The 25,802-nt window shown below is 47.7% G+C and overlaps 36 non-coding genes across 36 annotated transcripts in view; 10 read left to right on the plus strand and 26 right to left on the minus strand.

Moving 5' to 3' along the window:
• Positions 1 to 68: 68 nt before the first annotated feature.
• TRNAW-CCA (transfer RNA tryptophan (anticodon CCA)) lies at positions 69 to 140 on the minus strand. The gene has a single exon. It is a non-coding gene; the product is annotated as a tRNA-Trp (tRNA).
• A 248-nt stretch (positions 141 to 388) lies between these two features.
• On the minus strand, positions 389 to 462 carry TRNAN-GUU (transfer RNA asparagine (anticodon GUU)). The gene has a single exon. It is a non-coding gene; the product is annotated as a tRNA-Asn (tRNA).
• A 207-nt stretch (positions 463 to 669) lies between these two features.
• TRNAG-GCC (transfer RNA glycine (anticodon GCC)) lies at positions 670 to 740 on the plus strand. The gene has a single exon. It is a non-coding gene; the product is annotated as a tRNA-Gly (tRNA).
• A 71-nt stretch (positions 741 to 811) lies between these two features.
• Positions 812 to 883, minus strand: TRNAW-CCA (transfer RNA tryptophan (anticodon CCA)). The gene has a single exon. It is a non-coding gene; the product is annotated as a tRNA-Trp (tRNA).
• A 1,626-nt stretch (positions 884 to 2,509) lies between these two features.
• On the minus strand, positions 2,510 to 2,581 carry TRNAW-CCA (transfer RNA tryptophan (anticodon CCA)). The gene has a single exon. It is a non-coding gene; the product is annotated as a tRNA-Trp (tRNA).
• Positions 2,582 to 2,829: 248 nt separating this feature from the next.
• Positions 2,830 to 2,903, minus strand: TRNAN-GUU (transfer RNA asparagine (anticodon GUU)). Its single transcript has one exon. It is a non-coding gene; the product is annotated as a tRNA-Asn (tRNA).
• A 1,905-nt stretch (positions 2,904 to 4,808) lies between these two features.
• On the plus strand, positions 4,809 to 4,879 carry TRNAG-GCC (transfer RNA glycine (anticodon GCC)). The gene has a single exon. It is a non-coding gene; the product is annotated as a tRNA-Gly (tRNA).
• A 71-nt stretch (positions 4,880 to 4,950) lies between these two features.
• On the minus strand, positions 4,951 to 5,022 carry TRNAW-CCA (transfer RNA tryptophan (anticodon CCA)). The gene has a single exon. It is a non-coding gene; the product is annotated as a tRNA-Trp (tRNA).
• Positions 5,023 to 6,649: 1,627 nt separating this feature from the next.
• Positions 6,650 to 6,721, minus strand: TRNAW-CCA (transfer RNA tryptophan (anticodon CCA)). Its single transcript has one exon. It is a non-coding gene; the product is annotated as a tRNA-Trp (tRNA).
• A 248-nt stretch (positions 6,722 to 6,969) lies between these two features.
• On the minus strand, positions 6,970 to 7,043 carry TRNAN-GUU (transfer RNA asparagine (anticodon GUU)). The gene has a single exon. It is a non-coding gene; the product is annotated as a tRNA-Asn (tRNA).
• Positions 7,044 to 7,392: 349 nt separating this feature from the next.
• On the minus strand, positions 7,393 to 7,464 carry TRNAW-CCA (transfer RNA tryptophan (anticodon CCA)). Its single transcript has one exon. It is a non-coding gene; the product is annotated as a tRNA-Trp (tRNA).
• A 1,626-nt stretch (positions 7,465 to 9,090) lies between these two features.
• TRNAW-CCA (transfer RNA tryptophan (anticodon CCA)) lies at positions 9,091 to 9,162 on the minus strand. The gene has a single exon. It is a non-coding gene; the product is annotated as a tRNA-Trp (tRNA).
• A 248-nt stretch (positions 9,163 to 9,410) lies between these two features.
• On the minus strand, positions 9,411 to 9,484 carry TRNAN-GUU (transfer RNA asparagine (anticodon GUU)). The gene has a single exon. It is a non-coding gene; the product is annotated as a tRNA-Asn (tRNA).
• Positions 9,485 to 11,389: 1,905 nt separating this feature from the next.
• Positions 11,390 to 11,460, plus strand: TRNAG-GCC (transfer RNA glycine (anticodon GCC)). Its single transcript has one exon. It is a non-coding gene; the product is annotated as a tRNA-Gly (tRNA).
• A 71-nt stretch (positions 11,461 to 11,531) lies between these two features.
• On the minus strand, positions 11,532 to 11,603 carry TRNAW-CCA (transfer RNA tryptophan (anticodon CCA)). The gene has a single exon. It is a non-coding gene; the product is annotated as a tRNA-Trp (tRNA).
• Positions 11,604 to 13,230: 1,627 nt separating this feature from the next.
• On the minus strand, positions 13,231 to 13,302 carry TRNAW-CCA (transfer RNA tryptophan (anticodon CCA)). The gene has a single exon. It is a non-coding gene; the product is annotated as a tRNA-Trp (tRNA).
• A 248-nt stretch (positions 13,303 to 13,550) lies between these two features.
• Positions 13,551 to 13,624, minus strand: TRNAN-GUU (transfer RNA asparagine (anticodon GUU)). The gene has a single exon. It is a non-coding gene; the product is annotated as a tRNA-Asn (tRNA).
• Positions 13,625 to 13,831: 207 nt separating this feature from the next.
• On the plus strand, positions 13,832 to 13,902 carry TRNAG-GCC (transfer RNA glycine (anticodon GCC)). Its single transcript has one exon. It is a non-coding gene; the product is annotated as a tRNA-Gly (tRNA).
• Positions 13,903 to 13,973: 71 nt separating this feature from the next.
• Positions 13,974 to 14,045, minus strand: TRNAW-CCA (transfer RNA tryptophan (anticodon CCA)). The gene has a single exon. It is a non-coding gene; the product is annotated as a tRNA-Trp (tRNA).
• A 1,946-nt stretch (positions 14,046 to 15,991) lies between these two features.
• On the minus strand, positions 15,992 to 16,065 carry TRNAN-GUU (transfer RNA asparagine (anticodon GUU)). The gene has a single exon. It is a non-coding gene; the product is annotated as a tRNA-Asn (tRNA).
• A 207-nt stretch (positions 16,066 to 16,272) lies between these two features.
• On the plus strand, positions 16,273 to 16,343 carry TRNAG-GCC (transfer RNA glycine (anticodon GCC)). The gene has a single exon. It is a non-coding gene; the product is annotated as a tRNA-Gly (tRNA).
• A 71-nt stretch (positions 16,344 to 16,414) lies between these two features.
• On the minus strand, positions 16,415 to 16,486 carry TRNAW-CCA (transfer RNA tryptophan (anticodon CCA)). The gene has a single exon. It is a non-coding gene; the product is annotated as a tRNA-Trp (tRNA).
• Positions 16,487 to 17,970: 1,484 nt separating this feature from the next.
• Positions 17,971 to 18,041, plus strand: TRNAG-GCC (transfer RNA glycine (anticodon GCC)). Its single transcript has one exon. It is a non-coding gene; the product is annotated as a tRNA-Gly (tRNA).
• Positions 18,042 to 18,112: 71 nt separating this feature from the next.
• On the minus strand, positions 18,113 to 18,184 carry TRNAW-CCA (transfer RNA tryptophan (anticodon CCA)). Its single transcript has one exon. It is a non-coding gene; the product is annotated as a tRNA-Trp (tRNA).
• A 248-nt stretch (positions 18,185 to 18,432) lies between these two features.
• Positions 18,433 to 18,506, minus strand: TRNAN-GUU (transfer RNA asparagine (anticodon GUU)). Its single transcript has one exon. It is a non-coding gene; the product is annotated as a tRNA-Asn (tRNA).
• Positions 18,507 to 18,713: 207 nt separating this feature from the next.
• TRNAG-GCC (transfer RNA glycine (anticodon GCC)) lies at positions 18,714 to 18,784 on the plus strand. The gene has a single exon. It is a non-coding gene; the product is annotated as a tRNA-Gly (tRNA).
• Positions 18,785 to 20,553: 1,769 nt separating this feature from the next.
• TRNAW-CCA (transfer RNA tryptophan (anticodon CCA)) lies at positions 20,554 to 20,625 on the minus strand. The gene has a single exon. It is a non-coding gene; the product is annotated as a tRNA-Trp (tRNA).
• Positions 20,626 to 20,873: 248 nt separating this feature from the next.
• Positions 20,874 to 20,947, minus strand: TRNAN-GUU (transfer RNA asparagine (anticodon GUU)). Its single transcript has one exon. It is a non-coding gene; the product is annotated as a tRNA-Asn (tRNA).
• Positions 20,948 to 21,154: 207 nt separating this feature from the next.
• On the plus strand, positions 21,155 to 21,225 carry TRNAG-GCC (transfer RNA glycine (anticodon GCC)). The gene has a single exon. It is a non-coding gene; the product is annotated as a tRNA-Gly (tRNA).
• Positions 21,226 to 22,994: 1,769 nt separating this feature from the next.
• On the minus strand, positions 22,995 to 23,066 carry TRNAW-CCA (transfer RNA tryptophan (anticodon CCA)). The gene has a single exon. It is a non-coding gene; the product is annotated as a tRNA-Trp (tRNA).
• A 248-nt stretch (positions 23,067 to 23,314) lies between these two features.
• TRNAN-GUU (transfer RNA asparagine (anticodon GUU)) lies at positions 23,315 to 23,388 on the minus strand. Its single transcript has one exon. It is a non-coding gene; the product is annotated as a tRNA-Asn (tRNA).
• A 207-nt stretch (positions 23,389 to 23,595) lies between these two features.
• On the plus strand, positions 23,596 to 23,666 carry TRNAG-GCC (transfer RNA glycine (anticodon GCC)). The gene has a single exon. It is a non-coding gene; the product is annotated as a tRNA-Gly (tRNA).
• A 71-nt stretch (positions 23,667 to 23,737) lies between these two features.
• Positions 23,738 to 23,809, minus strand: TRNAW-CCA (transfer RNA tryptophan (anticodon CCA)). Its single transcript has one exon. It is a non-coding gene; the product is annotated as a tRNA-Trp (tRNA).
• A 1,484-nt stretch (positions 23,810 to 25,293) lies between these two features.
• Positions 25,294 to 25,364, plus strand: TRNAG-GCC (transfer RNA glycine (anticodon GCC)). Its single transcript has one exon. It is a non-coding gene; the product is annotated as a tRNA-Gly (tRNA).
• Positions 25,365 to 25,435: 71 nt separating this feature from the next.
• Positions 25,436 to 25,507, minus strand: TRNAW-CCA (transfer RNA tryptophan (anticodon CCA)). The gene has a single exon. It is a non-coding gene; the product is annotated as a tRNA-Trp (tRNA).
• Positions 25,508 to 25,755: 248 nt separating this feature from the next.
• TRNAN-GUU (transfer RNA asparagine (anticodon GUU)) overlaps positions 25,756 to 25,802 on the minus strand; it is a 74-nt gene continuing 27 nt past the window's right edge. Inside the window, exon 1 of the tRNA in view lies at positions 25,756 to 25,802. This exon is cut by the window's right edge and continues 27 nt beyond it. This is a non-coding gene — a tRNA (tRNA-Asn).

Raw genomic sequence — 25,802 nt, forward strand, 5'->3', positions numbered from 1 at the left:
CTGCTTTCTTTTGACTTTGTTTTCGAAAGGAAATATATGACCTCAGTGGGGAATAAAATGGTAAGCAGTGACCCCGACGTGATTTGAACATGCAACCTTCTGATCTGGAGTCAGACGCGCTACCGTTGCGCCACGAGGTCCTTACACATACAGCTTTCGGAGCCAGATCAACAAATGCTGTGGGCCTTTTGACTTATTTTCCCCTCCTCATATGCCTACAGTTGTATTACAGAGCTTGACCTTTTGTTTTCTATCCTAATTATGAAATTGACTGCAGGTGCCGAGAGAACGCAGAGAATTGAAATATTCAGGGAAAGGGTGTCCAGCAAGAGAGAGCAAAGGTATGTATCTGTTTTCCATTCAAGTGTTTCATTCAGGCAAAATAATACGTCCCTGGGTGGGCTTGAACCACCAACCTTTCGGTTAACAGCCGAACGCGCTAACCGATTGCGCCACAGAGACGAGTGACTACAGCAACTTTCCTTAGACTCAATATATATCTTGATATGTATGTGCCTGCCTGGAGCTTGTCTTATATAAGCCATCATCATGTGAAACTTTGGCGTTGTCATGTCTGCTGCGCACACTTTGTTCATATGTGTACAATTTAAGTGTGTGCACCTGATCACTGTCTTGGACAGAGCTATGCCTGTGAACTCCCCATGTGAAGCATTGGTGGTTCAGTGGTAGAATTCTCGCCTGCCACGCGGGAGGCCCGGGTTCGATTCCCGGCCAATGCAAGGCTGCGTTCCTTTGACTTTGTTTTCGAAAGGAAATATATGAACTCAGTGGGGAATAAAATGGTAAGCAGTGACCCCGACGTGATTTGACCACGCAACCTTCTGATCTGGAGTCAGACGCGCTACCGTTGCGCCACAAGGTCCTTACACTTACAGCCTTCAAGCCAGATCAACAAATGCTGATGGCCTTTTGACTTATTTTCCCTTCCTCATATGCCTACAGTTGTATTACAGGGCTAGGCCTTTTGTTTTCTATCCTAATTATGAAATTGACTGCAGGTGCAGAGAGAACGCAGAGGATTGAAATGTTCAGATAAAGGGTCTTAAGCAGGAGAGAGCAGAGGTACGTATCTGTGTTTCATTAAAGTGTTTCATGCCGGCAAAAAGGATCCTTCCCTGGGTGGGCTTGAACCACCAACCTTTCTGTTAACAACCGAACGCGCTAACCATTTGCACCACAGAGGTTAATAACTGTAGCACAGTTCCTGAGACTCAATATATATCTTGATAATTGTGTGCCTGCCTGGAGCTTGTGTTATATAATGCGTCTTTATGCCATACAGCATTTCTCATTTGCTTAGTGTCTTGTTATTGTTGGACGTAATGATGAATAGACTACTGTCTAATGGTCTTAGAGCCAGTATTACTACCGGTCCCAGTGTATGAGACACATACATGACTTTTCTGTTGCCTGCTTAGCATAGCTCCCTGCTCCTCTGTAGGTGTGCTACCAGCCAGTAAGGCGTGTGCCTTGCCCATCAGATGTGTTATGTTAGACTTGACTTCTCTGTGAGCAAAGTCTCCCTCCCATAGCAGGTGCTTTCTCTGAACTCTTGACTTGTAAGACTGCTGGGAAAGGCCCTCCCTAGCCCCTCACTCAGATAGATACATTTACCTTCAGAGCTCAGCTTTGGAGAAAGAGATTGGGGAGAGAGCAAATAGGGGAAGGCCCATGGTGCACACTTTATTTTACATAAAAGCTGGGGCTTGTGGGAGGACAGGGACAAGAGGGTTCTCAGGGAAAGAAATCCCAGGAGTATTGATGGCTAGGCCCTGAAACACAACAATCCCGGATTGGCAAGGCACAATATGCCTGTGCAACAGGCCTGACCCTAGGCTTCCGGAGTTCTTGGTCACAAAAGGCTCCAGTGATCTAAGCCCGACCAGGGCTGTGCCCGACCAGGGCTGTAGGCCACGTTGGGAGCGCGTTAGGGACGCGTAAAGGGACGCAGGGCGCAGAACTCTGCCCGTTTCACCCCAGCATTTAGGGGAGGACACAGAATCTGGGAAAGCCAGTGGGAAGGATTTTCCAGGAGGAGAGTTCAGTGAGATAATCTGAAACACAATAGTGCTGGTGATCTGGTGGGTGCATTCTGTGAACCACTTTTGTCGGGAGCAGCCTGCCATCATGCCCTGATAAACACAACTCTAGTCCCAAGCCAGTGACCTCAGCAAATGCAAAGACATTCATAGTTATAGTCTCCTGCATCTGATTCTTGCCATCTTCATGTGAAACGTTGGCGTTATCATGTCTGCTGCGCACACTTTGTTCATATGTGTACAATTTAAGTGTGTGCACCTGATCACTGTCTTGGGCAGAGCTCTGCCTGTGAACAACCCATGTGAAGCATTGGTGGTTCAGTGGTAGAATTCTCGCCTGCCACGCGGGAGGCCCGGGTTCGATTCCCAGCCAATGCAAGACTGCTTTCTTTTGACTTTGTTTTCGAAAGGAAATATATGACCTCAGTGGGGAATAAAATGGTAAGCAGTGACCCCGACGTGATTTCAACACGCAACCTTCTGATCTGGAGTCAGACGCGCTACCGTTGCGCCACGAGGTCCTTACACTTACAGCTTTCGGAGCCAGATCAACAAATGCTGTGGGCCTTTTGACTTATTTTCCCCTCCTCATATGCCTACAGTTGTATTACAGAGCTTGACCTTTTGTTTTCTATCCTAATTATGAAATTGACTGCAGGTGCCGAGAGAACGCAGAGAATTGAAATATTCAGGGAAAGGGTGTCCAGCAGGAGAGAGCAAAGGTATGTATCTGTTTTCCATTCAAGTGTTTCATTCAGGCAAAATAATACGTCCCTGGGTGGGCTTGAACCACCAACCTTTCGGTTAACAGCCGAACGCGCTAACCGATTGCGCTATAGAGACGAGTGACTACAGCATCTTTCCTTAGACTCAATATATATCTTGATATGTATGTGCCTGCCTGGAGCTTGTCTTATATAAGCCATCATCATGTGAAACTTTGGCGTTGTCATGTCTGCTGCGCACACTTTGTTCATATATGTACAATTTAAGTGTGTGCACCTGATCACTGTCTTGGACAGAGCTATGCCTGTGAACTCCCCATGTGAAGCATTGGTGGTTCAGTGGTAGAATTCTCGCCTGCCACGCGGGAGGCCCAGGTTCGATTCCCGGCCAATGCAAGGATGTGTTCCTTTGACTTTGTTTTCGAAAGGAAATATATGAACTCAGTGGGGAATAAAATGGTAAGCAGTGACCCCGACGTGATTTGACCACGCAACCTTCTGATCTGGAGTCAGACGCGCTACAGTTGCGCCACAAGGTCCTTACACTTACAGCCTTCAAGCCAGATCAACAAATGCTGATGGCCTTTTGACTTATTTTCCCCTCCTCATATGCCTACAGTTGTATTACAGGGCTAGGCCTTTTGTTTTCTATCCTAATTATGAAATTGACTGCAGGTGCAGAGAGAACGCAGAGGATTGAAATGTTCAGATAAAGGGTCTTAAGCAGGAGAGAGCAGAGGTACGTATCTGTGTTTCATTAAAGTGTTTCATGCCGGCAAAAAGGATACTTCCCTGGGTGGGCTTGAACCACCAACCTTTCTGTTAACAACCGAACGCGCTAACCATTTGCACCACAGAGGTTAATAACTGTAGCACAGTTCCTGAGACTCAATATATATCTTGCTAATTGTGTGCCTGCCTGGAGCTTGTGTTATATAATGCGTCTTTATGCCATACAGCATTTCTCATTTGCTTAGTGTCTTGTTATTGTTGGACGTAATGATGAATAGACTACTGTCTAATGGTCTTAGAGCCAGTATTACTACCGGTCCCAGTGTATGAGACACATACATGACTTTTCTGTTGCCTGCTTAGCATAGCTCCCTGCTCCTCTGTAGGTGTGCTACCAGCCAGTAAGGCGTGTGCCTTGCCCATCAGATGTGTTATGTTAGACTTGACTTCTCTGTGAGCAAAGTCTCCCTCCCATAGCAGGTGCTTTCTCTGAACTCTTGACTTGTAAGACTGCTGGGAAAGGCCCTCCCTAGCCCCTCACTCAGATAGATACATTTACCTTCAGAGCTCAGCTTTGGAGAAAGAGATTGGGGAGAGAGCAAATAGGGGAAGGCCCATGGTGCACACTTTATTTTACATAAAAGCTGGGGCTTGTGGGAGGACAGGGACAAGAGGGTTCTCAGGGAAAGAAATCCCAGGAGTATTGATGGCTAGGCCCTGAAACACAACAATCCCGGATTGGCAAGGCACAATATGCCTGTGCAACAGGCCTGACCCTAGGCTTCCGGAGTTCTTGGTCACAAAAGGCTCCAGTGATCTAAGCCCGACCAGGGCTGTGCCCGACCAGGGCTGTAGGCCGCGTTGGGAGCGCGTTAGGGACGCGTAAAGGGACGCAGGGCGCAGAACTCTGCCCGTTTCACCCCAGCATTTAGGGGAGGACACAGAATCTGGGAAAGCCAGTGGGAAGGATTTTCCAGGAGGAGAGTTCAGTGAGATAATCTGAAACACAATAGTGCTGGTGATCTGGCGGGTGCATTCTGTGAACCACTTTTGTCGGGAGCAGCCTGCCATCATGCCCTGATAAACACAACTCTAGTCCCAAGCCAGTGACCTCAGCAAATGCAAAGACATTCATAGTTATAGTCTCCTGCATCTGATTCTTGCCATCTTCATGTGAAACGTTGGCGTTATCATGTCTGCTGCGCACACTTGGTTCATATGTGTACAATTTAAGTGTGTGCACCTGATCACTGTCTTGGGTAGAGCTCTGCCTGTGAACAACCCATGTGAAGCATTGGTGGTTCAGTGGTAGAATTCTCGCCTGCCACGCGGGAGGCCCGGGTTCGATTCCCGGCCAATGCAAGACTGCTTTCTTTTGACTTTGTTTTCGAAAGGAAATATATGACCTCAGTGGGGAATAAAATGGTAAGCAGTGACCCCGACGTGATTTGAACACGCAACCTTCTGATCTGGAGTCAGACGCGCTACCGTTGCGCCACGAGGTCCTTACACTTACAGCTTTGGGAGCCAGATCAACAAATGCTGTGGGCCTTTTGACTTATTTTCCCCTCCTCATATGCCTACAGTTGTATTACAGGGCTAGGCCTTTTGTTTTCTATCCTAATTATGAAATTGACTGCAGGTGCAGAGAGAACGCAGAGGATTGAAATGTTCAGATAAAGGGTCTTAAGCAGGAGAGAGCAGAGGTACGTATCTGTGTTTCATTAAAGTGTTTCATGCCGGCAAAAAGGATACTTCCCTGGGTGGGCTTGAACCACCAACCTTTCTGTTAACAACCGAACGCGCTAACCATTTGCACCACAGAGGTTAATAACTGTAGCACAGTTCCTGAGACTCAATATATATCTTGATAATTGTGTGCCTGCCTGGAGCTTGTGTTATATAATGCGTCTTTATGCCATACAGCATTTCTCATTTGCTTAGTGTCTTGTTATTGTTGGACGTAATGATGAATAGACTACTGTCTAATGGTCTTAGAGCCAGTATTACTACCGGTCCCAGTGTATGAGACACATACATGACTTTTCTGTTGCCTGCTTAGCATAGCTCCCTGCTCCTCTGTAGGTGTGCTACCAGCCAGTAAGGCGTGTGCCTTGCCCATCAGATGTGTTATGTTAGACTTGACTTCTCTGTGAGCAAAGTCTCCCTCCCATAGCAGGTGCTTTCTCTGAACTCTTGACTTGTAAGACTGCTGGGAAAGGCCCTCCCTAGCCCCTCACTCAGATAGATACATTTACCTTCAGAGCTCAGCTTTGGAGAAAGAGATTGGGGAGAGAGCAAATAGGGGAAGGCCCATGGTGCACACTTTATTTTACATAAAAGCTGGGGCTTGTGGGAGGACAGGGACAAGAGGGTTCTCAGGGAAAGAAATCCCAGGAGTATTGATGGCTAGGCCCTGAAACACAACAATCCCGGATTGGCAAGGCACAATATGCCTGTGCAACAGGCCTGACCCTAGGCTTCCGGAGTTCTTGGTCACAAAAGGCTCCAGTGATCTAAGCCCGACCAGGGCTGTGCCCGACCAGGGCTGTAGGCCGCGTTGGGAGCGCGTTAGGGACGCGTAAAGGGACGCAGGGCGCAGAACTCTGCCCGTTTCACCCCAGCATTTAGGGGAGGACACAGAATCTGGGAAAGCCAGTGGGAAGGATTTTCCAGGAGGAGAGTTCAGTGAGATAATCTGAAACACAATAGTGCTGGTGATCTGGCGGGTGCATTCTGTGAACCACTTTTGTCGGGAGCAGCCTGCCATCATGCCCTGATAAACACAACTCTAGTCCCAAGCCAGTGACCTCAGCAAATGCAAAGACATTCATAGTTATAGTCTCCTGCATCTGATTCTTGCCATCTTCATGTGAAACGTTGGCGTTATCATGTCTGCGGCACACACTTTGTTCATATGTGTACAATTTAAGTGTGTGCACCTGATCACTGTCTTGGGCAGAGCTCTGCCTGTGAACAACCCATGTGAAGCATTGGTGGTTCAGTGGTAGAATTCTCGCCTGCCACGCGGGAGGCCCGGGTTCGATTCCCAGCCAATGCAAGACTGCTTTCTTTTGACTTTGTTTTCGAAAGGAAATATATGACCTCAGTGGGGAATAAAATGGTAAGCAGTGACCCCGACGTGATTTGAACACGCAACCTTCTGATCTGGAGTCAGACGCGCTACCGTTGCGCCACGAGGTCCTTACACTTACAGCTTTCGGAGCCAGATCAACAAATGCTGTGGGCCTTTTGACTTATTTTCCCCTCCTCATATGCCTACAGTTGTATTACAGAGCTTGACCTTTTGTTTTCTATCCTAATTATGAAATTGACTGCAGGTGCCGAGAGAACGCAGAGAATTGAAATATTCAGGGAAAGGGTGTCCAGCAGGAGAGAGCAAAGGTATGTATCTGTTTTCCATTCAAGTGTTTCATTCAGGCAAAATAATACGTCCCTGGGTGGGCTTGAACCACCAACCTTTCGGTTAACAGCCGAACGCGCTAACCGATTGCGCTACAGAGACTAGTGACTACAGCATCTTTCCTTAGACTCCATATATATCTTGATATGTATGTGCCTGCCTGGAGCTTGTCTTATATAAGCCATCATCATGTGAAACTTTGGCGTTGTCATGTCTGCTGCGCACACTTTGTTCATATGTGTACAATTTAAGTGTGTGCACCTGATCACTGTCTTGGACAGAGCTATGCCTGTGAACTCCCCATGTGAAGCATTGGTGGTTCAGTGGTAGAATTCTCGCCTGCCACGCAGGAGGCCCGGGTTCGATTCCCGGCCAATGCAAGGCTGCGTTCCTTTGACTTTGTTTTCGAAAGGAAATATATGAACTCAGTGGGGAATAAAATGGTAAGCAGTGACCCCGACGTGATTTGACCACGCAACCTTCTGATCTGGAGTCAGACGCGCTACCGTTGCGCCACAAGGTCCTTACACTTACAGCCTTCAAGCCAGATCAACAAATGCTGATGGCCTTTTGACTTATTTTCCCTTCCTCATATGCCTACAGTTGTATTACAGGGCTAGGCCTTTTGTTTTCTATCCTAATTATGAAATTGACTGCAGGTGCAGAGAGAACGCAGAGGATTGAAATGTTCAGATAAAGGGTCTTAAGCAGGAGAGAGCAGAGGTACGTATCTGTGTTTCATTAAAGTGTTTCATGCCGGCAAAAAGGATCCTTCCCTGGGTGGGCTTGAACCACCAACCTTTCTGTTAACAACCGAACGCGCTAACCATTTGCACCACAGAGGTTAATAACTGTAGCACAGTTCCTGAGACTCAATATATATCTTGATAATTGTGTGCCTGCCTGGAGCTTGTGTTATATAATGCGTCTTTATGCCATACAGCATTTCTCATTTGCTTAGTGTCTTGTTATTGTTGGACGTAATGATGAATAGACTACTGTCTAATGGTCTTAGAGCCAGTATTACTACCGGTCCCAGTGTATGAGACACATACATGACTTTTCTGTTGCCTGCTTAGCATAGCTCCCTGCTCCTCTGTAGGTGTGCTACCAGCCAGTAAGGCGTGTGCCTTGCCCATCAGATGTGTTATGTTAGACTTGACTTCTCTGTGAGCAAAGTCTCCCTCCCATAGCAGGTGCTTTCTCTGAACTCTTGACTTGTAAGACTGCTGGGAAAGGCCCTCCCTAGCCCCTCACTCAGATAGATACATTTACCTTCAGAACTCAGCTTTGGAGAAAGAGATTGGGGAGAGAGCAAATAGGGGAAGGCCCATGGTGCACACTTTATTTTACATAAAAGCTGGGGCTTGTGGGAGGACAGGGACAAGAGGGTTCTCAGGGAAAGAAATCCCAGGAGTATTGATGGCTAGGCCCTGAAACACAACAATCCCGGATTGGCAAGGCACAATATGCCTGTGCAACAGGCCTGACCCTAGGCTTCCGGAGTTCTTGGTCACAAAAGGCTCCAGTGATCTAAGCCCGACCAGGGCTGTGCCCGACCAGGGCTGTAGGCCACGTTGGGAGCGCGTTAGGGACGCGTAAAGGGACGCAGGGCGCAGAACTCTGCCCGTTTCACCCCAGCATTTAGGGGAGGACACAGAATCTGGGAAAGCCAGTGGGAAGGATTTTCCAGGAGAAGAGTTCAGTGAGATAATCTGAAACACAATAGTGCTGGTGATCTGGCGGGTGCATTCTGTGAACCACTTTTGTCGGGAGCAGCCTGCCATCATGCCCTGATAAACACAACTCTAGTCCCAAGCCAGTGACCTCAGCAAATGCAAAGACATTCATAGTTATAGTCTCCTGCATCTGATTCTTGCCATCTTCATGTGAAACGTTGGCGTTATCATGTCTGCTGCGCACACTTTGTTCATATGTGTACAATTTAAGTGTGTGCACCTGATCACTGTCTTGGGCAGAGCTCTGCCTGTGAACAACCCATGTGAAGCATTGGTGGTTCAGTGGTAGAATTCTCGCCTGCCACGCGGGAGGCCCGGGTTCGATTCCCAGCCAATGCAAGACTGCTTTCTTTTGACTTTGTTTTCGAAAGGAAATATATGACCTCAGTGGGGAATAAAATGGTAAGCAGTGACCCCGACGTGATTTCAACACGCAACCTTCTGATCTGGAGTCAGACGCGCTACCGTTGCGCCACGAGGTCCTTACACTTACAGCTTTCGGAGCCAGATCAACAAATGCTGTGGGCCTTTTGACTTATTTTCCCCTCCTCATATGCCTACAGTTGTATTACAGAGCTTGACCTTTTGTTTTCTATCCTAATTATGAAATTGACTGCAGGTGCCGAGAGAACGCAGAGAATTGAAATATTCAGGGAAAGGGTGTCCAGCAGGAGAGAGCAAAGGTATGTATCTGTTTTCCATTCAAGTGTTTCATTCAGGCAAAATAATACGTCCCTGGGTGGGCTTGAACCACCAACCTTTCGGTTAACAGCCGAACGCACTAACCGATTGCGCTACAGAGACGAGTGACTACAGCATCTTTCCTTAGACTCAATATATATCTTGATATGTATGTGCCTGCCTGGAGCTTGTCTTATATAAGCCATCATCATGTGAAACTTTGGCGTTGTCATGTCTGCTGCGCACACTTTGTTCATATATGTACAATTTAAGTGTGTGCACCTGATCACTGTCTTGGACAGAGCTATGCCTGTGAACTCCCCATGTGAAGCATTGGTGGTTCAGTGGTAGAATTCTCGCCTGCCACGCGGGAGGCCAAGGTTCGATTCCCGGCCAATGCAAGGATGCGTTCCTTTGACTTTGTTTTCGAAAGGAAATATATGAACTCAGTGGGGAATAAAATGGTAAGCAGTGACCCCGACGTGATTTGACCACGCAACCTTCTGATCTGGAGTCAGACGCGCTACAGTTGCGCCACAAGGTCCTTACACTTACAGCCTTCAAGCCAGATCAACAAATGCTGATGGCCTTTTGACTTATTTTCCCCTCCTCATATGCCTACAGTTGTATTACAGGGCTAGGCCTTTTGTTTTCTATCCTAATTATGAAATTGACTGCAGGTGCAGAGAGAACGCAGAGGATTGAAATGTTCAGATAAAGGGTCTTAAGCAGGAGAGAGCAGAGGTACGTATCTGTGTTTCATTAAAGTGTTTCATGCCGGCAAAAAGGATACTTCCCTGGGTGGGCTTGAACCACCAACCTTTCTGTTAACAACCGAACGCGCTAACCATTTGCACCACAGAGGTTAATAACTGTAGCACAGTTCCTGAGACTCAATATATATCTTGCTAATTGTGTGCCTGCCTGGAGCTTGTGTTATATAATGCGTCTTTATGCCATACAGCATTTCTCATTTGCTTAGTGTCTTGTTATTGTTGGACGTAATGATGAATAGACTACTGTCTAATGGTCTTAGAGCCAGTATTACTACCGGTCCCAGTGTATGAGACACATACATGACTTTTCTGTTGCCTGCTTAGCATAGCTCCCTGCTCCTCTGTAGGTGTGCTACCAGCCAGTAAGGCGTGTGCCTTGCCCATCAGATGTGTTATGTTAGACTTGACTTCTCTGTGAGCAAAGTCTCCCTCCCATAGCAGGTGCTTTCTCTGAACTCTTGACTTGTAAGACTGCTGGGAAAGGCCCTCCCTAGCCCCTCACTCAGATAGATACATTTACCTTCAGAGCTCAGCTTTGGAGAAAGAGATTGGGGAGAGAGCAAATAGGGGAAGGCCCATGGTGCACACTTTATTTTACATAAAAGCTGGGGCTTGTGGGAGGACAGGGACAAGAGGGTTCTCAGGGAAAGAAATCCCAGGAGTATTGATGGCTAGGCCCTGAAACACAACAATCCCGGATTGGCAAGGCACAATATGCCTGTGCAACAGGCCTGACCCTAGGCTTCCGGAGTTCTTGGTCACAAAAGGCTCCAGTGATCTAAGCCCGACCAGGGCTGTGCCCGACCAGGGCTGTAGGCCGCGTTGGGAGCGCGTTAGGGACGCGTAAAGGGACGCAGGGCGCAGAACTCTGCCCGTTTCACCCCAGCATTTAGGGGAGGACACAGAATCTGGGAAAGCCAGTGGGAAGGATTTTCCAGGAGGAGAGTTCAGTGAGATAATCTGAAACACAATAGTGCTGGTGATCTGGCGGGTGCATTCTGTGAACCACTTTTGTCGGGAGCAGCCTGCCATCATGCCCTGATAAACACAACTCTAGTCCCAAGCCAGTGACCTCAGCAAATGCAAAGACATTCATAGTTATAGTCTCCTGCATCTGATTCTTGCCATCTTCATGTGAAACGTTGGCGTTATCATGTCTGCTGCGCACACTTGGTTCATATGTGTACAATTTAAGTGTGTGCACCTGATCACTGTCTTGGGTAGAGCTCTGCCTGTGAACAACCCATGTGAAGCATTGGTGGTTCAGTGGTAGAATTCTCGCCTGCCACGCGGGAGGCCCGGGTTCGATTCCCGGCCAATGCAAGACTGCTTTCTTTTGACTTTGTTTTCGAAAGGAAATATATGACCTCAGTGGGGAATAAAATGGTAAGCAGTGACCCCGACGTGATTTGAACACGCAACCTTCTGATCTGGAGTCAGACGCGCTACCGTTGCGCCACGAGGTCCTTACACTTACAGCTTTCGGAGCCAGATCAACAAATGCTGTGGGCCTTTTGACTTATTTTCCCCTCCTCATATGCCTACAGTTGTATTACAGGGCTAGGCCTTTTGTTTTCTATCCTAATTATGAAATTGACTGCAGGTGCAGAGAGAACGCAGAGGATTGAAATGTTCAGATAAAGGGTCTTAAGCAGGAGAGAGCAGAGGTACGTATCTGTGTTTCATTAAAGTGTTTCATGCCGGCAAAAAGGATACTTCCCTGGGTGGGCTTGAACCACCAACCTTTCTGTTAACAACCGAACGCGCTAACCATTTGCACCACAGAGGTTAATAACTGTAGCACAGTTCCTGAGACTCAATATATATCTTGATAATTGTGTGCCTGCCTGGAGCTTGTGTTATATAATGCGTCTTTATGCCATACAGCATTTCTCATTTGCTTAGTGTCTTGTTATTGTTGGACGTAATGATGAATAGACTACTGTCTAATGGTCTTAGAGCCAGTATTACTACCGGTCCCAGTGTATGAGACACATACATGACTTTTCTGTTGCCTGCTTAGCATAGCTCCCTGCTCCTCTGTAGGTGTGCTACCAGCCAGTAAGGCGTGTGCCTTGCCCATCAGATGTGTTATGTTAGACTTGACTTCTCTGTGAGCAAAGTCTCCCTCCCATAGCAGGTGCTTTCTCTGAACTCTTGACTTGTAAGACTGCTGGGAAAGGCCCTCCCTAGCCCCTCACTCAGATAGATACATTTACCTTCAGAGCTCAGCTTTGGAGAAAGAGATTGGGGAGAGAGCAAATAGGGGAAGGCCCATGGTGCACACTTTATTTTACATAAAAGCTGGGGCTTGTGGGAGGACAGGGACAAGAGGGTTCTCAGGGAAAGAAATCCCAGGAGTATTGATGGCTAGGCCCTGAAACACAACAATCCCGGATTGGCAAGGCACAATATGCCTGTGCAACAGGCCTGACCCTAGGCTTCCGGAGTTCTTGGTCACAAAAGGCTCCAGTTATCTAAGCCCGACCAGGGCTGTGCCCGACCAGGGCTGTAGGCCGCGTTGGGAGCGCGTTAGGGACGCGTAAAGGGACGCAGGGCGCAGAACTCTGCCCGTTTCACCCCAGCATTTAGGGGAGGACACAGAATCTGGGAAAGCCAGTGGGAAGGATTTTCCAGGAGGAGAGTTCAGTGAGATAATCTGAAACACAATAGTGCTGGTGATCTGGCGGGTGCATTCTGTGAACCACTTTTGTCGGGAGCAGCCTGCCATCATGCCCTGATAAACACAACTCTAGTCCCAAGCCAGTGACCTCAGCAAATGCAAAGACATTCATAGTTATAGTCTCCTGCATCTGATTCTTGCCATCTTCATGTGAAACGTTGGCGTTATCATGTCTGCGGCACACACTTTGTTCATATGTGTACAATTTAAGTGTGTGCACCTGATCACTGTCTTGGGCAGAGCTCTGCCTGTGAACAACCCATGTGAAGCATTGGTGGTTCAGTGGTAGAATTCTCGCCTGCCACGCGGGAGGCCCGGGTTCGATTCCCAGCCAATGCAAGACTGCTTTCTTTTGACTTTGTTTTCGAAAGGAAATATATGACCTCAGTGGGGAATAAAATGGTAAGCAGTGACCCCGACGTGATTTGAACACGCAACCTTCTGATCTGGAGTCAGACGCGCTACCGTTGCGCCACGAGGTCCTTACACTTACAGCTTTCGGAGCCAGATCAACAAATGCTGTGGGCCTTTTGACTTATTTTCCCCTCCTCATATGCCTACAGTTGTATTACAGAGCTTGACCTTTTGTTTTCTATCCTAATTATGAAATTGACTGCAGGTGCCGAGAGAACGCAGAGAATTGAAATATTCAGGGAAAGGGTGTCCAGCAGGAGAGAGCAAAGGTATGTATCTGTTTTCCATTCAAGTGTTTCATTCAGGCAAAATAATACGTCCCTGGGTGGGCTTGAACCACCAACCTTTCGGTTAACAGCCGAACGCGCTAACCGATTGCGCTACAGAGACTAGTGACTACAGCATCTTTCCTTAGACTCCATATATATCTTGATATGTATGTGCCTGCCTGGAGCTTGTCTTATATAAGCCATCATCATGTGAAACTTTGGCGTTGTTATGTCTGCTGCGCACACTTTGTTCATATGTGTACAATTTAAGTGTGTGCACCTGATCACTGTCTTGGACAGAGCTATGCCTGTGAACTCCCCATGTGAAGCATTGGTGGTTCAGTGGTAGAATTCTCGCCTGCCACGCGGGAGGCCCGGGTTCGATTCCCGGCCAATGCAAGGCTGCGTTCCTTTGACTTTGTTTTCGAAAGGAAATATATGAACTCAGTGGGGAATAAAATGGTAAGCAGTGACCCCGACGTGATTTGACCACGCAACCTTCTGATCTGGAGTCAGACGCGCTACCGTTGCGCCACAAGGTCCTTACACTTACAGCCTTCAAGCCAGATCAACAAATGCTGATGGCCTTTTGACTTATTTTCCCCTCCTCATATGCCTACAGTTGTATTACAGGGCTAGGCCTTTTGTTTTCTATCCTAATTATGAAATTGACTGCAGGTGCAGAGAGAACGCAGAGGATTGAAATGTTCAGATAAAGGGTCTTAAGCAGGAGAGAGCAGAGGTACGTATCTGTGTTTCATTAAAGTGTTTCATGCCGGCAAAAAGGATACTTCCCTGGGTGGGCTTGAACCACCAACCTTTCTGTTAACAACCGAACGCGCTAACCATTTGCACCACAGAGGTTAATAACTGTAGCACAGTTCCTGAGACTCAATATATATCTTGATAATTGTGTGCCTGCCTGGAGCTTGTGTTATATAATGCGTCTTTATGCCATACAGCATTTCTCATTTGCTTAGTGTCTTGTTATTGTTGGACGTAATGATGAATAGACTACTGTCTAATGGTCTTAGAGCCAGTATTACTACCGGTCCCAGTGTATGAGACACATACATGACTTTTCTGTTGCCTGCTTAGCATAGCTCCCTGCTCCTCTGTAGGTGTGCTACCAGCCAGTAAGGCGTGTGCCTTGCCCATCAGATGTGTTATGTTAGACTTGACTTCTCTGTGAGCAAAGTCTCCCTCCCATAGCAGGTGCTTTCTCTGAACTCTTGACTTGTAAGACTGCTGGGAAAGGCCCTCCCTAGCCCCTCACTCAGATAGATACATTTACCTTCAGAGCTCAGCTTTGGAGAAAGAGATTGGGGAGAGAGCAAATAGGGGAAGGCCCATGGTGCACACTTTATTTTACATAAAAGCTGGGGCTTGTGGGAGGACAGGGACAAGAGGGTTCTCAGGGAAAGAAATCCCAGGAGTATTGATGGCTAGGCCCTGAAACACAACAATCCCGGATTGGCAAGGCACAATATGCCTGTGCAACAGGCCTGACCCTAGGCTTCCGGAGTTCTTGGTCACAAAAGGCTCCAGTGATCTAAGCCCGACCAGGGCTGTGCCCGACCAGGGCTGTAGGCCGCGTTGGGAGCGCGTTAGGGACGCGTAAAGGGACGCAGGGCGCAGAACTCTGCCCGTTTCACCCCAGCATTTAGGGGAGGACACAGAATCTGGGAAAGCCAGTGGGAAGGATTTTCCAGGAGGAGAGTTCAGTGAGATAATCTGAAACACAATAGTGCTGGTGATCTAGCGGGTGCATTCTGTGAACCACTTTTGTCGGGAGCAGCCTGCCATCATGCCCTGATAAACACAACTCTAGTCCCAAGCCAGTGACCTCAGCAAATGCAAAGACATTCATAGTTATAGTCTCCTGCATCTGATTCTTGCCATCTTCATGTGAAACGTTGGCGTTATCATGTCTGCTGCGCACACTTTGTTCATATGTGTACAATTTAAGTGTGTGCACCTGATCACTGTCTTGGGCAGAGCTCTGCCTGTGAACGACCCATGTGAAGCATTGGTGGTTCAGTGGTAGAATTCTCGCCTGCCACGCGGGAGGCCCGGGTTCGATTCCCAGCCAATGCAAGACTGCTTTCTTTTGACTTTGTTTTCGAAAGGAAATATATGACCTCAGTGGGGAATAAAATGGTAAGCAGTGACCCCGACGTGATTTGAACACGCAACCTTCTGATCTGGAGTCAGACGCGCTAGCGTTACGCCACGAGGTCCTTACACTTACAGCTTTCGGAGCCAGATCAACAAATGCTGTGGGCCTTTTGACTTATTTTCCCCTCCTCATATGCCTACAGTTGTATTACAGAGCTTGACCTTTTGTTTTCTATCCTAATTATGAAATTGACTGCAGGTGCCGAGAGAATGCAGAGAATTGAAATATTCAGGGAAAGGGTGTCCAGCAAGAGAGAGCAAAGGTATGTATCTGTTTTCCATTCAAGTGTTTCATTCAGGCAAAATAATACGTCCCTGGGTGGGCTTGAACCACCAACCTTTCGATTAACAGCCGAACGCGCTAACCGATTGCGCCACAGAGACGAGTGACTACAGCATCTTTCCTTAGACTCAATATATATCTTGATATGTATGTGCCTGCCTGGAGCTTGTCTTATATAAGCCATCATCATGTGAAACTTTGGCGTTGTCATGTCTGCTGCGCACACTTTGTTCATATGTGTACAATTTAAGTGTGTGCACCTGATCACTGTCTTGGACAGAGCTATGCCTGTGAACTCCCCATGTGAAGCATTGGTGGTTCAGTGGTAGAATTCTCGCCTGCCACGCGGGAGGCCCGGGTTCGATTCCCGGCCAATGCAAGGCTGCGTTCCTTTGACTTTGTTTTCGAAAGGAAATATATGAACTCAGTGGGGAATAAAATGGTAAGCAGTGACCCCGACGTGATTTGACCACGCAACCTTCTGATCTGGAGTCAGACGCGCTACCGTTGCGCCACAAGGTCCTTACACTTACAGCCTTCAAGCCAGATCAACAAATGCTCATGGCCTTTTGACTTATTTTCCCCTCCTCATATGCCTACAGTTGTATTACAGGGCTAGGCCTTTTGTTTTCTATCCTAATTATGAAATTGACTGCAGGTGCAGAGAGAACGCAGAGGATTGAAATGTTCAGATAAAGGGTCTTAAGCAGGAGAGAGCAGAGGTACGTATCTGTGTTTCATTAAAGTGTTTCATGCCGGCAAAAAGGATACTTCCCTGGGTGGGCTTGAACCACCAACCTTTCTGTTAACAACCGAACGCGCTAACCATTTGCACCACAGAGGTTAATAACTGTAGCACAGTTCCTGAGACTCAATATATATCTTGATAATTGTGTGCCTGCCTGGAGCTTGTGTTATATAATGCGTCTTTATGCCATACAGCATTTCTCATTTGCTTAGTGTCTTGTTATTGTTGGACGTAATGATGAATAGACTACTGTCTAATGGTCTTAGAGCCAGTATTACTACCGGTCCCAGTGTATGAGACACATACATGACTTTTCTGTTGCCTGCTTAGCATAGCTCCCTGCTCCTCTGTAGGTGTGCTACCAGCCAGTAAGGCGTGTGCCTTGCCCATCAGATGTGTTATGTTAGACTTGACTTCTCTGTGAGCAAAGTCTCCCTCCCATAGCAGGTGCTTTCTCTGAACTCTTGACTTGTAAGACTGCTGGGAAAGGCCCTCCCTAGCCCCTCACTCAGATAGATACATTTACCTTCAGAGCTCAGCTTTGGAGAAAGAGATTGGGGAGAGAGCAAATAGGGGAAGGCCCATGGTGCACACTTTATTTTACATAAAAGCTGGGGCTTGTGGGAGGACAGGGACAAGAGGGTTCTCAGGGAAAGAAATCCCAGGAGTATTGATGGCTAGGCCCTGAAACACAACAATCCCGGATTGGCAAGGCACAATATGCCTGTGCAACAGGCCTGACCCTAGGCTTCCGGAGTTCTTGGTCACAAAAGGCTCCAGTGATCTAAGCCCGACCAGGGCTGTGCCCGACCAGGGCTGTAGGCCGCGTTGGGAGCGCGTTAGGGACGCGTAAAGGGACGCAGGGCGCAGAACTCTGCCCGTTTCACCCCAGCATTTAGGGGAGGACACAGAATCTGGGAAAGCCAGTGGGAAGGATTTTCCAGGAGGAGAGTTCAGTGAGATAATCTGAAACACAATAGTGCTGGTGATCTGGCGGATGCATTCTGTGAACCACTTTTGTCGGGAGCAGCCTGCCATCATGCCCTGATAAACACAACTCTAGTCCCAAGCCAGTGACCTCAGCAAATGCAAAGACATTCATAGTTATAGTCTCCTGCATCTGATTCTTGCCATCTTCATGTGAAACGTTGGCGTTATCATGTCTGCTGCGCACACTTGGTTCATATGTGTACAATTTAAGTGTGTGCACCTGATCACTGTCTTGGGTAGAGCTCTGCCTGTGAACAACCCATGTGAAGCATTGGTGGTTCAGTGGTAGAATTCTCGCCTGCCACGCGGGAGGCCAGGGTTCGATTCCCGGCCAATGCAAGACTGCTTTCTTTTGACTTTGTTTTCGAAAGGAAATATATGACCTCAGTGGGGAATAAAATGGTAAGCAGTGACCCCGACGTGATTTGAACACGCAACCTTCTGATCTGGAGTCAGACGCGCTACAGTTGCGCCACGAGGTCCTTACACTTACAGCTTTCGGAGCCAGATCAACAAATGCTGTGGGCCTTTTGACTTATTTTCCCCTCCTCATATGCCTACAGTTGTATTACAGAGCTTGACCTTTTGTTTTCTATCCTAATTATGAAATTGACTGCAGGTGCCGAGAGAACGCAGAGAATTGAAATATTCAGGGAAAGGGTGTCCAGCAAGAGAGAGCAAAGGTATGTATCTGTTTTCCATTCAAGTGTTTCATTCAGGCAAAATAATACGTCCCTGGGTGGGCTTGAACCACCAACCTTTCGGTTAACAGCCGAACGCGCTAACCGATTGCGCCACAGAGACGAGTGACTACAGCATCTTTCCTTAGACTCAATATATATCTTGATATGTATGTGCCTGCCTGGAGCTTGTCTTATATAAGCCATCATCATGTGAAACTTTGGCGTTGTCATGTCTGCTGCGCACACTTTGTTCATATGTGTACAATTTAAGTGTGTGCACCTGATCACTGTCTTGGACAGAGCTATGCCTGTGAACTCCCCATGTGAAGCATTGGTGGTTCAGTGGTAGAATTCTCGCCTGCCACGCGGGAGGCCCGGGTTCGATTCCCGGCCAATGCAAGGCTGCGTTCCTTTGACTTTGTTTTCGAAAGGAAATATATGAACTCAGTGGGGAATAAAATGGTAAGCAGTGACCCCGACGTGATTTGACCACGCAACCTTCTGATCTGGAGTCAGACGCGCTACAGTTGCGCCACAAGGTCCTTACACTTACAGCCTTCAAGCCAGATCAACAAATGCTGATGGCCTTTTGACTTATTTTCCCTTCCTCATATGCCTACAGTTGTATTACAGGGCTAGGCCTTTTGTTTTCTATCCTAATTATGAAATTGACTGCAGGTGCAGAGAGAACGCAGAGGATTGAAATGTTCAGATAAAGGGTCTTAAGCAGGGGAGAGCAGAGGTACGTATCTGTGTTTCATTAAAGTGTTTCATGCCGGCAAAAAGGATACTTCCCTGGGTGGGCTTGAACCACCAACCTTTCTGTTAACAACCGAACGCGCTAACCATTTGCACCACAGAGGTTAATAACTGTAGCACAGTTCCTGAGACTCAATATATATCTTGATAATTGTGTGCCTGCCTGGAGCTTGTGTTATATAATGCGTCTTTATGCCATACAGCATTTCTCATTTGCTTAGTGTCTTGTTATTGTTGGACGTAATGATGAATAGACTACTGTCTAATGGTCTTAGAGCCAGTATTACTACCGGTCCCAGTGTATGAGACACATACATGACTTTTCTGTTGCCTGCTTAGCATAGCTCCCTGCTCCTCTGTAGGTGTGCTACCAGCCAGTAAGGCGTGTGCCTTGCCCATCAGATGTGTTATGTTAGACTTGACTTCTCTGTGAGCAAAGTCTCCCTCCCATAGCAGGTGCTTTCTCTGAACTCTTGACTTGTAAGACTGCTGGGAAAGGCCCTCCCTAGCCCCTCACTCAGATAGATACATTTACCTTCAGAGCTCAGCTTTGGAGAAAGAGATTGGGGAGAGAGCAAATAGGGGAAGGCCCATGGTGCACACTTTATTTTACATAAAAGCTGGGGCTTGTGGGAGGACAGGGACAAGAGGGTTCTCAGGGAAAGAAATCCCAGGAGTATTGATGGCTAGGCCCTGAAACACAACAATCCCGGATTGGCAAGGCACAATATGCCTGTGCAACAGGCCTGACCCTAGGCTTCCGGAGTTCTTGGTCACAAAAGGCTCCAGTGATCTAAGCCCGACCAGGGCTGTGCCCGACCAGGGCTGTAGGCCGCGTTGGGAGCGCGTTAGGGACGCGTAAAGGGACGCAGGGCGCAGAACTCTGCCCGTTTCACCCCAGCATTTAGGGGAGGACACAGAATCTGGGAAAGCCAGTGGGAAGGATTTTCCAGGAGGAGAGTTCAGTGAGATAATCTGAAACACAATAGTGCTGGTGATCTGGCGGGTGCATTCTGTGAACCACTTTTGTCGGGAGCAGCCTGCCATCATGCCCTGATAAACACAACTCTAGTCCCAAGCCAGTGACCTCAGCAAATGCAAAGACATTCATAGTTATAGTCTCCTGCATCTGATTCTTGCCATCTTCATGTGAAACGTTGGCGTTATCATGTCTGCTGCGCACACTTTGTTCATATGTGTACAATTTAAGTGTGTGCACCTGATCACTGTCTTGGGCAGAGCTCTGCCTGTGAACGACCCATGTGAAGCATTGGTGGTTCAGTGGTAGAATTCTCGCCTGCCACGCGGGAGGCCCGGGTTCGATTCCCAGACAATGCAAGACTGCTTTCTTTTGACTTTGTTTTCGAAAGGAAATATATGACCTCAGTGGGGAATAAAATGGTAAGCAGTGACCCCGACGTGATTTGAACACGCAACCTTCTGATCTGGAGTCAGACGCGCTACCGTTACGCCACGAGGTCCTTACACTTACAGCTTTCGGAGCCAGATCAACAAATGCTGTGGGCCTTTTGACTTATTTTCCCCTCCTCATATGCCTACAGTTGTATTACAGAGCTTGACCTTTTGTTTTCTATCCTAATTATGAAATTGACTGCAGGTGCCGAGAGAACGCAGAGAATTGAAATATTCAGGGAAAGGGTGTCCAGCAAGAGAGAGCAAAGGTATGTATCTGTTTTCCATTCAAGTGTTTCATTCAGGCAAAATAATACGTCCCTGGGTGGGCTTGAACCACCAACCTTTCGGTTAACAGCCGAACGCGCTAACCGATTGCGCCACAGAGACGAGTGACTACAGCATCTTTCCTTAGACTCAATATATATCTTGATATGTATGTGCCTGCCTGGAGCTTGTCTTATATAAGCCATCATCATGTGAAACTTTGGCGTTGTCATGTCTGCTGCGCACACTTTGTTCATATGTGTACAATTTAAGTGTGTGCACCTGATCACTGTCTTGGACAGAGCTATGCCTGTGAACTCCCCATGTGAAGCATTGGTGGTTCAGTGGTAGAATTCTCGCCTGCCACGCGGGAGGCCCGGGTTCGATTCCCGGCCAATGCAAGGCTGCGTTCCTTTGACTTTGTTTTCGAAAGGAAATATATGAACTCAGTGGGGAATAAAATGGTAAGCAGTGACCCCGACGTGATTTGACCACGCAACCTTCTGATCTGGAGTCAGACGCGCTACAGTTGCGCCACAAGGTCCTTACACTTACAGCCTTCAAGCCAGATCAACAAATGCTGATGGCCTTTTGACTTATTTTCCCTTCCTCATATGCCTACAGTTGTATTACAGGGCTAGGCCTTTTGTTTTCTATCCTAATTATGAAATTGACTGCAGGTGCAGAGAGAACGCAGAGGATTGAAATGTTCAGATAAAGGGTCTTAAGCAGGGGAGAGCAGAGGTACGTATCTGTGTTTCATTAAAGTGTTTCATGCCGGCAAAAAGGATACTTCCCTGGGTGGGCTTGAACCACCAACCTTTCTGTTAACAACCGAACGCGCTAACCATTTGCACCACAGAGGTTAATAACTGTAGCACAGTTCCTGAGACTCAATATATATCTTGATAATTGTGTGCCTGCCTGGAGCTTGTGTTATATAATGCGTCTTTATGCCATACAGCATTTCTCATTTGCTTAGTGTCTTGTTATTGTTGGACGTAATGATGAATAGACTACTGTCTAATGGTCTTAGAGCCAGTATTACTACCGGTCCCAGTGTATGAGACACATACATGACTTTTCTGTTGCCTGCTTAGCATAGCTCCCTGCTCCTCTGTAGGTGTGCTACCAGCCAGTAAGGCGTGTGCCTTGCCCATCAGATGTGTTATGTTAGACTTGACTTCTCTGTGAGCAAAGTCTCCCTCCCATAGCAGGTGCTTTCTCTGAACTCTTGACTTGTAAGACTGCTGGGAAAGGCCCTCCCTAGCCCCTCACTCAGATAGATACATTTACCTTCAGAGCTCAGCTTTGGAGAAAGAGATTGGGGAGAGAGCAAATAGGGGAAGGCCCATGGTGCACACTTTATTTTACATAAAAGCTGGGGCTTGTGGGAGGACAGGGACAAGAGGGTTCTCAGGGAAAGAAATCCCAGGAGTATTGATGGCTAGGCCCTGAAACACAACAATCCCGGATTGGCAAGGCACAATATGCCTGTGCAACAGGCCTGACCCTAGGCTTCCGGAGTTCTTGGTCACAAAAGGCTCCAGTGATCTAAGCCCGACCAGGGCTGTGCCCGACCAGGGCTGTAGGCCGCGTTGGGAGCGCGTTAGGGACGCGTAAAGGGACGCAGGGCGCAGAACTCTGCCCGTTTCACCCCAGCATTTAGGGGAGGACACAGAATCTGGGAAAGCCAGTGGGAAGGATTTTCCAGGAGGAGAGTTCAGTGAGATAATCTGAAACACAATAGTGCTGGTGATCTGGCGGGTGCATTCTGTGAACCACTTTTGTCGGGAGCAGCCTGCCATCATGCCCTGATAAACACAACTCTAGTCCCAAGCCAGTGACCTCAGCAAATGCAAAGACATTCATAGTTATAGTCTCCTGCATCTGATTCTTGCCATCTTCATGTGAAACGTTGGCGTTATCATGTCTGCTGCGCACACTTTGTTCATATGTGTACAATTTAAGTGTGTGCACCTGATCACTGTCTTGGGCAGAGCTCTGCCTGTGAACGACCCATGTGAAGCATTGGTGGTTCAGTGGTAGAATTCTCGCCTGCCACGCGGGAGGCCCGGGTTCGATTCCCAGCCAATGCAAGACTGCTTTCTTTTGACTTTGTTTTCGAAAGGAAATATATGACCTCAGTGGGGAATAAAATGGTAAGCAGTGACCCCGACGTGATTTGAACACGCAACCTTCTGATCTGGAGTCAGACGCGCTACCGTTACGCCACGAGGTCCTTACACTTACAGCTTTCGGAGCCAGATCAACAAATGCTGTGGGCCTTTTGACTTATTTTCCCCTCCTCATATGCCTACAGTTGTATTACAGAGCTTGACCTTTTGTTTTCTATCCTAATTATGAAATTGACTGCAGGTGCCGAGAGAACGCAGAGAATTGAAATATTCAGGGAAAGGGTGTCCAGCAGGAGAGAGCAAAGGTATGTATCTGTTTTCCATTCAAGTGTTTCATTCAGGCAAAATAATACGTCCCTGGGTGGGCTTGAACCACCAACCTTTCGGTTAACAGCCGAACGCGCTAACCGATTGCGCTACAGAGACGAGTGACTACAGCATCTTTCCTTAGACTCAATATATATCTTGATATGTATGTGCCTGCCTGGAGCTTGTCTTATATAAGCCATCATCATGTGAAACTTTGGCGTTGTCATGTCTGCTGCGCACACTTTGTTCATATGTGTACAATTTAAGTGTGTGCACCTGATCACTGTCTTGGACAGAGCTATGCCTGTGAACTCCCCATGTGAAGCATTGGTGGTTCAGTGGTAGAATTCTCGCCTGCCATGCGGGAGGCCCGGGTTTGATTCCCGGCCAATGCAAGGCTGCGTTCCTTTGACTTTGTTTTCGAAAGGAAATATATGAACTCAGTGGGGAATAAAATGGTAAGCAGTGACCCCGACGTGATTTGACCACGCAACCTTCTGATCTGGAGTCAGACGCGCTACCGTTGCGCCACAAGGTCCTTACACTTACAGCCTTCAAGCCAGATCAACAAATGCTGATGGCCTTTTGACTTATTTTCCCCTCCTCATATGCCTACAGTTGTATTACAGGGCTAGGCCTTTTGTTTTCTATCCTAATTATGAAATTGACTGCAGGTGCAGAGAGAACGCAGAGGATTGAAATGTTCAGATAAAGGGTCTTAAGCAGGAGAGAGCAGAGGTACGTATCTGTGTTTCATTAAAGTGTTTCATGCCGGCAAAAAGGATACTTCCCTGGGTGGGCTTGAACCACCAACCTTTCTGTTAACAACCGAACGCGCTAACCATTTGCACCACAGAGGTTAATAACTGTAGCACAGTTCCTGAGACTCAATATATATCTTGATAATTGTGTGCCTGCCTGGAGCTTGTGTTATATAATGCGTCTTTATGCCATACAGCATTTCTCATTTGCTTAGTGTCTTGTTATTGTTGGACGTAATGATGAATAGACTACTGTCTAATGGTCTTAGAGCCAGTATTACTACCGGTCCCAGTGTATGAGACACATACATGACTTTTCTGTTGCCTGCTTAGCATAGCTCCCTGCTCCTCTGTAGGTGTGCTACCAGCCAGTAAGGCGTGTGCCTTGCCCATCAGATGTGTTATGTTAGACTTGACTTCTCTGTGAGCAAAGTCTCCCTCCCATAGCAGGTGCTTTCTCTGAACTCTTGACTTGTAAGACTGCTGGGAAAGGCCCTCCCTAGCCCCTCACTCAGATAGATACATTTACCTTCAGAGCTCAGCTTTGGAGAAAGAGATTGGGGAGAGAGCAAATAGGGGAAGGCCCATGGTGCACACTTTATTTTACATAAAAGCTGGGGCTTGTGGGAGGACAGGGACAAGAGGGTTCTCAGGGAAAGAAATCCCAGGAGTATTGATGGCTAGGCCCTGAAACACAACAATCCCGGATTGGCAAGGCACAATATGCCTGTGCAACAGGCCTGACCCTAGGCTTCCGGAGTTCTTGGTCACAAAAGGCTCCAGTGATCTAAGCCCGACCAGGGCTGTGCCCGACCAGGGCTGTAGGCCGCGTTGGGAGCGCGTTAGGGACGCGTAAAGGGACGCAGGGCGCAGAACTCTGCCCGTTTCACCCCAGCATTTAGGGGAGGACACAGAATCTGGGAAAGCCAGTGGGAAGGATTTTCCAGGAGGAGAGTTCAGTGAGATAATCTGAAACACAATAGTGCTGGTGATCTGGCGGGTGCATTCTGTGAACCACTTTTGTCGGGAGCAGCCTGCCATCATGCCCTGATAAACACAACTCTAGTCCCAAGCCAGTGACCTCAGCAAATGCAAAGACATTCATAGTTATAGTCTCCTGCATCTGATTCTTGCCATCTTCATGTGAAACGTTGGCGTTATCATGTCTGCTGCGCACACTTGGTTCATATGTGTACAATTTAAGTGTGTGCACCTGATCACTGTCTTGGGCAGAGCTCTGCCTGTGAACAACCCATGTGAAGCATTGGTGGTTCAGTGGTAGAATTCTCGCCTGCCACGCGGGAGGCCCGGGTTCGATTCCCGGCCAATGCAAGACTGCTTTCTTTTGACTTTGTTTTCGAAAGGAAATATATGACCTCAGTGGGGAATAAAATGGTAAGCAGTGACCCCGACGTGATTTGAACATGCAACCTTCTGATCTGGAGTCAGACGCGCTACCCTTGCGCCACGAGGTCCTTACACTTACAGCTTTCGGAGCCAGATCAACAAATGCTGTGGGCCTTTTGACTTATTTTCCCCTCCTCATATGCCTACAGTTGTATTACAGAGCTTGACCTTTTGTTTTCTATCCTAATTATGAAATTGACTGCAGGTGCCGAGAGAACGCAGAGAATTGAAATATTCAGGGAAAGGGTGTCCAGCAAGAGAGAGCAAAGGTATGTATCTGTTTTCCATTCAAGTGTTTCATTCAGGCAAAATAATACGTCCCTGGGTGGGCTTGAACCACCAACCTTTCGGTTAACAGCCGAA

This window comes from Lissotriton helveticus, chromosome 1_2 (genome assembly GCF_964261635.1).
Source record: "Lissotriton helveticus chromosome 1_2, aLisHel1.1, whole genome shotgun sequence".
Lineage (NCBI taxonomy): Eukaryota > Metazoa > Chordata > Amphibia > Caudata > Salamandridae > Lissotriton > Lissotriton helveticus.